Source organism: Copadichromis virginalis, linkage group LG18 (assembly GCF_057382275.1).
Source record: "Copadichromis virginalis isolate Kocher_CV1m ecotype Utaka linkage group LG18, C_Virginalis_male_GT1.1, whole genome shotgun sequence".
NCBI lineage: Eukaryota > Metazoa > Chordata > Actinopteri > Cichliformes > Cichlidae > Copadichromis > Copadichromis virginalis.
In genome coordinates this window covers 8,164,027-8,173,605 of record NC_140635.1, presented here as the reverse complement: position 1 = coordinate 8,173,605, position 9,579 = coordinate 8,164,027, and positions in this window count along the sequence as shown.

Sequence of the window (9,579 nt, the reverse complement as noted above, 5' to 3'; positions counted from 1 at the left end):
TAAATACGTAAGAAAAAACAATGATTTTGTTGCTTCACTGAAGAGCAGAAATTTAAAAAGAAAAACACAAAAAACATCTAGACAATACAAGACTGGGTGGAATGAGCCGATATTTTCCACAGTTAAATCTACTTATAGCAAAATGTAAGAAATGAAAATTGATTTCAAAAGAAACCCCGACTACAAGAAATATAATCCAGAGAAATGCACACAACATCACCACAAATGGTTCAAGATGTGAATATTTGAGTAGCTTTGTAAGGAAGTGTGGCCGAGCAAAGCGTGGACCCTAATAGGAAATGACGGTTATGGAACTAAAGAGTGAATGTAATGTGTTCTACTAATGGTTAAAAACCTCAACATAAAAGCAAGTAGCTGGCTGCTCGAGCGGTAAATGCACATTTACAGCATGTGTTATGGTATTGAGACACCAAAAGGATAATGTTCATGTCTTTTTATTCACAAATGTAAACTAAATGACAAGTTAGTCAGCATGAATGCTACAAAAAGCAGAACAGGACTTTAAATTTGACCCAGGTCACTCGTAGTCAAAGACCCTGTGATGGAGAAACTGTCCTTATTTGAGGCCTGGGAAACTCGAACCTTTTTTTTTTTAACATCACTGGTATTTGATAGAAATATGTAAATTCACAAAGTGTGTGTTCAGAGTTTACAGGTTTTCTCAATCACTTTGGTGCAGTTCTCACATCAGGTATGTCATTCTCATCACTCTTAATGCAGTTCTCAAAACAGTTAAGGCATTTTTATACTCCAGACTCACCTGTGCAAAAGACACTGTAGCAAACCTTATAGATGAGTGTTAAAACATGAATAGTCAATCACATCAACTCTGATAAATGACTAAAAACATTTCACCACCCTTTAAAAAATGGTTCTGCAAAAATGACGGCCTAATGTAGAGTAGATTGTTTTTTTTGTTTTGTTTTTTACTTTATAAAATTGAGAACAACAAAATGGAAAAAAAAAATCATCAGAAAACAGAAAAAGAAATTACATACATTCTAAGAACAAAGCGTGAATGTATAGTCCAGTAAAGTCATGCTACATACCTTTAGCAACCACTTTATTAGTTACATCTGTTCCACTGTTCATTACAGCAAACCACATATATAATCATCCTTTTACATCAGCAGCAACTCAAAGCACTTAGGCATGTAAACATGGTCGAAACAGCCTGCTGAAACCAAACCGAGCCTCCGAATAAGGAAGAACGATGAATGAATGTCGCATTGCTGGTTTTGGCAGATGGCCTGATGTGAGTATTGTATTACATTTTTAGAATAAGAATACAAATTTAATGCCACAAACTTGAGTTATCATATACATCTGTGAGTTTATGTGCACAACAGCATGCACATGTAGTCTGTGCATGAACACACATGAAGAATTTGACCGGTTTCTATGCTGACTGATGTGCTGCTCAGTGTCTTTTGTTCCCTGCTTTTAAAACAGATGTCACTCTCAACACAAGCTACTGCAGCCCAGCTGTCTTAGCTGAGGGAACAAAGGTACATTTGCTCACTTTATGTAAAATATTGTGATGATGTTACATTATATTAGGCAGGCAGCTGCCCGCATTACACTGTGACTGTCACAGTGTAACGGGACTGTTATCTATTTTGAACGCCTCAGCTGAAAAAGTTAAATATGAAGCAATCTGCAATGTATAATGTTTGTGTTTCTGAAAATCCTAAGAAATGTCTTTATTAACAAAGTAAACTAAAAATAGACTTTATTATATTTTAAAGTTTTAAAATTGAACTTGAACATAAAATTAAATAATATGTTTTTATATACAACTACATTTGACTCCCGAATATGTTAAAAATGGATGATTCCTCACTAGATGATGAATAATCTATTTACATATTTGCTGCACTGACAGTTTAGTTGTATATAAATATGATTTTTAGGACATGATGTTGACGCCAATTAGGTGAAAAGCCAAAGCAGCCAGTTCTGCTTCTTCTTCTTTGGTTTATCTCAGAGAAGGTATCAATGATGCCTGAGTGGACATACACAACTTACAAGTTCCAGGGGGGGTGCCGGAGGACGGGGGCCGTGCCTCACTGCCTGCCCCTTCTCGGAGAAACATTTCTACAGGGGAGTCGAGAGAGCCAGGAACTTGTGAGTTGTGTATGTGGTGTTTTACAGGTGGTGCTTACACCTCTGATGAAGTCTCACAAGTTTCAGTACTGATAAATTATCAAAATCATAATATTTCTGACTGTCTTAGTCAAAATTGAATCGAATCCAATCGGATCGGGGATCAAATCAATAATAGAAAACAGTGATGATACCCAGCCCTAGTATTTCAGACATTGTTTATTTACTGGACTCTTCCTGCACAGCCTTCTCCAGGATTTACAGAGAAAGGTCCGAAGAAGAGAACATATCCAGCATCACTTCTGAGTGAAAGTACCTTGTTGATGTCAGATGTGAGAGGAGAATGGCCACACTACTAACAAACTCATAGGACTGAAAGTAACTCAATTCACCACTCTGTACAAACAAGGTATGCAGAAGAGCATCTCCCACAAAACATCGGAGTTTGATGGAAATGGGCTACGGCAGCACGAGACCACACCAGTTGCCACTCCAGTCAGTTAAGAACAGGAAATTGAGACCACAATTCAAACTGTCCAACAGAAGATTGGAAAAATCTTGTACTCGAATGGCCTCCACATACCAGATCTGTAATCAAATACGAAATTTGGACGGACAGCTGACAAATCTGCAGCAACTGTGTGATCATATCCCGTCTATATGAAGCTAAATCTATGAAGAGTGCCGGTAACACCTTATTAAATCTATTACACAAAGAATTGAAGGCAAATGTGTTCCCAACCCAGCATGAATAAAGTGATTGTGAGAGTTAAATGTCCAGGATATGCATGTGTGTAAGTAGCAGCGTAATGACATTATGCTTTTCTATTTGTTTCATCTAAACCTCTTCTGACTATGTACAATGCCAGCATTATTTGTATTACTTGGTGTAGTATCGTGTACTTAAAGCTTTCCCGTTAAACAGGAATTTTTAAGATATATATATTTGCTTTCATTATTTATTACAAGGGTACTCAAACATATGATGGTACACTGAAATTGGCCTTGGGATGCCTCTCTGCACACCTTCACCCCCTCACCCCACACCCACCCTCTACCCCGCATTCTCCGAGACTCCACCTTGATGTGTTGTTGACGGGGTTGCAGAGATTTTTTTTCCAGGGTTTCTGAAGGTTATGAAAATAACTCATTCATTCAGCTTAAAACTTTAAAGGATGCATCAGTCTATTTGGGGGGAAATGTAACATGCACGGTAATATGATACTTGGTAATAGAAGTTTTTAATATCAGAATTTTAATTTGAAATCCTGCACAGCTATCATCTACATGCAAATGGATGTTTATGGATAAGCAACCTTGCAATGTGCTCTCAATGCTGTTTGGTAACCAGTTGACTGGTGATTCATTTACTCCTGCACTGAGATGTTAATCAAAATTTCATATTCCCAGTGACACATTAAACATATTAAGAGTGCAGTAAGAGTGCTCTACTGACTTACAACTGCACTCTAACAACACTGTAAAAAACACGGGTCAAAGCAGAAGGACCAGAGATGACAACTTTAATCAATTTACTTATTTTCTGTCCTTCATCTGTTGCTTATATTTATGCACGCCCTTGTTGTGAGATAGAAACTGTTATGCTAGTTTTGGCTAAGGTACGCTCCAGCTGTAAGATGGTGAGAAGCTACAGAAACTGCAGATTGATTCCCCCCACAGTATATCCAAAGTACTTCTACAGACTGAATTTAACCTTGTCCATTACACTGCTCAGATTTGACAGTTTTAAGTGTTTTCTTACTTTTAAACTAGTCAGTGAGATTGATGTTAATTAATAAGGAAATTATCCACATCCCCAAAATCCTGTCTCTTTAACTCTCCCTGATACTGCAGTAGCAGCGGAGACAAAGTTGGTCATTGCAAGGTAACTGGTCAGACAGAACAAATAGAGTCGTTTTTGCCAAGCCTCAAGCTTCAGTAGTTACTGCTGCTGGATTAATATTATTATAATGTGGTTAGGACTTTTGCCTCACAGCAAGACGGCTCTGGGTTCAAATCTACCACCTGGCCTTTCTATGTTGAGTGTGCACGTTTTTCACGTGTCTTTGGGAACTCCGGCTTCCTCCCACAGCCCAAGAGATTGCCTATAGGTGTGAATGCGAGTGCGAATGCTTGTGTGTTAGCCCTGTGATAGACTGGCGACTTGACTGTGTTGTATCTTGGCTCACCTGGCAGTAGCTGGGATAGACTCCCCTTGACCCTGAACTGGATAAGCAGAAGAGGATAGAAGAAGATTATTATTATTATTTATTATTATTATCATCAATATTTAATTTTTAAATATCACTCATAAGTTCATCAGTTTCAGTGTATCGTGACACACCTGCATCAGATGTAACAATGTAAACCATTTCAAGGCATGAATGTACACAGTTCCCTGTAGACAAACTCCTCCAGCTACAATGAAGCTGGAGTCCTGTTAGGATTCTGTGGCCGTTCCATGTTGGTAAAATCCTGCACATTGAAGCAGCGGTTGTGATTTGGTGCTATATAAATGAAATGAAATGAAAGTGAATATCTATAGCTACCAATTCAACCACACAGAAAACTTGAGGTTTCCTGAATTATACACATATAACACTATCCAGTTAATCCGGCCCCGATTCTCATGCAATACACCGATATCTATTGTAGCTGTAATACCTTATATCTTGGCTATTTCTACAAAGCACCAGATACAACAGCGGGTAACTCATTGTGCTATTTGACTTAAATGGCTCTTTAATTTCCAACAGAGGAACTCTCATTCCAGCTCTTAGTACCTAGAATGCAGTAGAGAGTTTACAGTACACAGAAGACTGAACTTCTTTGTAGAACTCGTTAATTTCGCTCCCTCTTTTCTGGCTCCCAGCAGCTTGATCTCTGCTCTGCTCTCAAAGAAACTCTGAGTGTCTTTTCTGCTTCAGCCAACTGGCCGGCCGGTCAGGCAGCAGGCCTCCAACAGCCTGCAGCTGCTGCTGTGAATATAAAGCAGAGGCAGAATGCACTGATCACCAGCTCTCTCCATCTGCTATTCAACACAAATACAACCGTGGACAAAAGGCGAAGCAGTAGCCCGGGCTCACATCATTCAGCTGCAATCTGACTCATCATGTTAGAGACATTTTGAGCCTTTAATGCCTCACTTTACTCCATTATCTACTAATAAATGTGCTTCTCCCTTACATTTCATAATGCTGGATGAATCCACTGCTTTGAGTCAGAGAATTTCATCTTGGAAAGAAATGTGCTTCGAGATGTTTGATGGCATAGGGACGATTTGCAAGTTTAACTTGTGAGATACTCTACTGGCAATGAGTTCATTAATAGCTGGATTGGTTCGTGGCAGCACTAGTCAGTCACTTTAGCTTTCTGGGAGTCTTGTTCTATAGACTGTACATCATTTCATTTGATGAAGAGTTTAAATTAGCTGTGTAAAACTATGAGCAATTGCTAACTGTGAGTTTGGAACCTAATTAATTGAGTTTCTGGCAGGACTGCCTGAAAAACACTCCTCTTTTAGAGTGTTTATACTCAGGAAGTTAAATAGAAAGTGCAAAACTGCAAAGAAGTTATAACAGCTTCTTTGTTGGACTTTCCAGCTTTTTGTTTCCTCAGAGGTTGGCGCGGTCAAACTGCTCTTACCTCAGGGCATCAAAAAATGCCATTTTGATCTGTGACAGACAATCTACCATTAGGCCATGGTTCATTCCTGTTTAGACATTAGGTCATGTTTGTTGGTAGTGTTTGTGTGCATTTGTGTACTTTTTTCTGCTTGTAAACATCATAATTTGTTTTTAATGAATTCCAATAAAACTTTGTAAGGCTGTAGAGTAGAGTCATTTTAACAACCCGTTAAAATTTGGCTTAAATCCACCACAGTCTTCAAGGTTAATTCGAAAATTACCAGAACAGTCTTTGAACTTAGAAACTATGAGGTGCTGTGTATTGTCAACATTTACAAAGCAACTTATGAAGACTTAAAATATAATCTCACTTTTATTACATTCACATCTTCCTTTCTTTCAAGTTGACCCCAAAATGTGTTATATCTTTAAAGAATGTGTTGCTAAGAGAAAGTAGTTAGTTATTATATAATAAGCTCAAGTTTTATATGTTCACTAATTTACAAATCTATACTTTTTATCCATTACTAACTTCAAAGTAAACACCTGTCATATTACCTTCATCTTTACTACAAACTTATTTAAAAAGAACAAAAAAACAAAATACAATATTAGTCCCTTTAAAGTAAATACTCCCCAAAGAGTGTGGTGCCATATGGAGGTTTGCTTAAGTGCTGCTTATTTGATTACTTTTCTTTTCTTTCTCTCTTTATCTTTACTTTTGCTTTCATTTCTGTTCTGTTAGGTCTAGGCACCAACATTTGGTTCAACTTTAGGAAAAGAGGTTGGTTTTGGTTCAAATACACCTCATTCAAAGAAACCCTACAAGCAAAATGATGCTAAAGGGTACCCAGCATGTTCAAATGTAACTCCAGGAGATCTGCAAGCATTTACATGAGCCGTCTAACTGTTGAGGTAACCGGTAAGTGACAGCACCAATACGCGCTTCCCTGTTGGACAAATGCAAAACTTCAAATGTCAAAATTTATCATAGTTTTTTCCCAAATGCCCATTATCATAGTCGCTGATAACGGTCATAGAATGCACAGTGATATCAGTTGGGCTGTTCCCAGCATTTGATCCCCATGGAGATGAATAAAGTTTAAAGTATGCTTTAAAAGTTGCTTTCAAAATGCTTGGAAGCTCAGACCTACCTGTGCAGTAGCCCATTCACATGCTGAAAGCTGTTGTATTTATTTGATAATGTTTATTCATCATGCTGGTAATTTTGCTGCTGAATCTTGTGGGGGGGAAAAAGCTAAACTTTAATCTTTTTTTTTTTTTTTTTTTTGTGCATTGGGTTGGAGATGTGAGCATCTCTAATGAGATCGACCACAAACATTATCTCTGCACCATCTAACCTGCAGCATTTCATTAACTCTGTGTCGAATATTTCCCCTAACCCCCCACCCTCCCTCCCTCTCTCTTTTCTGCTGTTTTCTCCTCAGAAACTGTGAAGTCTATTTGCAGAAAGTTGATTCTGTTCATTTGGATGCAGCGTTTTCACTGAGAGAAACCTTTCATCACTCATCCACATGACTTCTTCCTTCTCAGCTGACTGCAACTTTCCCAAACTTTATGAATAGTCGTCTCTTAACAGTCGTTCTTTGGGACTATTTGTAAACAAAACAGAGAAAAAAATCCTCTGGTTGCTAGGCAGCATTACAACATGATAATGTGATATACTGTAGATAAAACCTTCAGAGGCCTAAGATGTACCTGCGTGCCAGGTTTGGTTGCTCCCAGTCAGAGTTGGTATATTATAGTAAGATTTGTCTCCATGCTCTGTTAGAAAAAGGTCCTGATTTGTAGAAACAAACATGATATGACTGTAAAGTGGCTCAGACAGCACATTAGTGAATGGTCTCAAATGAAAAGCTTCTCTCTCTTATCAATATTTATCCAAAGACATGCACAGAAATACTAACAGATCCCAAGTTGATCCTTTCACCTATTTTCACACTCTGTCAGGAGGAATTTTCAGCTCTGCTCATGAAGTATAATGAAATGAATTTAGATTAAAAAATACCCATCATAGATGAAGCCATAATTAAAAACCATCTATATTACTTACTTTTAGTTGTAGTTACATCTACACTGGCCTCCCTCTCCCTCTGTGCTCATTCTCATGCAGCTCCTCGTTCTATTTTTCAGAAGTCCATTCAGCATCTCTGTTTAGCTGTGCAGGAAGTTACCATGGTAAAGGAAAAATATTTCATTAATTGCTATGTGGTGCAGAAGTAACAAGTTGCTGGTCGGGGATCAGGTTCAAAATCTGCTGAAAGCTTTTACCGACCAACTTGGCAGATCAGAGAAAGAAATTCCTCTGCGTTTGACAGAAGAGGAGATGGTTTAGTGCAGTGAAGGATCCATTGGGAGCTGATGGTTGAATGAGTGCTCAAATAAAAGCAAGTTTGCTTGCATTTATTCAATCACTAAACCTTTTACTTCTTTGGTTTGGTTTATTCTGCAAAGTGGGAGTGAAGCAATCTAGTGTCATCAATTAGTCTGAGATCTCAAAAGTTCAGCTTTCATCAGCTTTTTATTCTTGTTTAGAAACACCAAGGAAGTGATGTCATTTCTAATAAAGCCCAGCAAAGATAAAAGTAAGCTTGGAAATAAAATACTCTGATAATAAATTACAATAAAATATGAGAAAACCGAAGAGAGATATGAGTCACATAATAAATCCAGTAAGAATATATAGACTAAACACAAAATTAATAAGGTACTGAAGACAAATAAAACCTGTATATAATTTCATGAATATGTGTCAGATTTTAGATCCATCAAAGTGTTTGCTGTGATCACAGTTCCTTGTATCCTTGTATCCAGTATCCTTGCCAGCATCAATGCGGGGTGCCTTTTAATTAACAGACAACTTGTCAAAAGTTTGTGGGATTTCTCACCCTCTAATGAGACCATCAGTTGTGCTGTGTTGAGCTACTGCTGGTATACATAAAAACAGTCCTATCTGCCTACGTTGGTAATTCATTGGGTAATTGTTTTCCCCGCTCAGCTAAGAAAAGCAAAGCAGCACTTAATCACCAAAAGACACCAAGTTCAGTCACAAGAACCATGAAATGCTGTGATGAAATTCTGGAAAGGAAGACCAAAGGTGGCCATCGTCATGTGTCTGGGCCTTGGAGCCAGGCTTTCATCTTTTTGTTGGCTCGTGTGGATTTTTGGTTTTGCTCTCTGTATTTTTGTTTTTCTGTTTCAGGCTTGTGAGTCAGAGTTATTGTCTTGGCAATAGTTCTTTCTTGTTTAATTTTTTTAACTTTTCCACAAGTCTTTACCTTCAGTTGTGTTTCTCGGTGTTCTGTGTTTTTATAAACGACTTGTAGTTTTGTATTTCTTCTTCCTGACTTGCAATTGTTTTATATTTTGTCAGAGCTTACATTTAAAAGTTGCTTTTTGAGTTTACTCAGGTCTCCCAAATCTTGCATCTGGGTGGACATCCTGCCTGCTAAACAGCTGTTTCATGACAGCCACTGCTGCAAAGGATTGATTCACTCCATTAGAAACTGCATCAGTCCAAGCAGCACATACATCTCAAAATCAGCTGGATGGAGACTGAGTGACTCTTTTATCATCAAACAAGACTTAACCACCATGTACACCACAACATCTGAGAAAGTGACCCAAAACACACCTCAAGGATCTTAAAGGATTCTTGACAAAGAAGCGTGACAGAGTCCTGTATCAGCTCACTGACCTTAACCCGGCTGAGAAGTTTTTAGTACGATTTAAATGTAAAAGTAAAGAAAAAGCAACCAACAAGTGCAAAATTTGCAGTCTGTGTGAATGACAAATTCATGGGTGT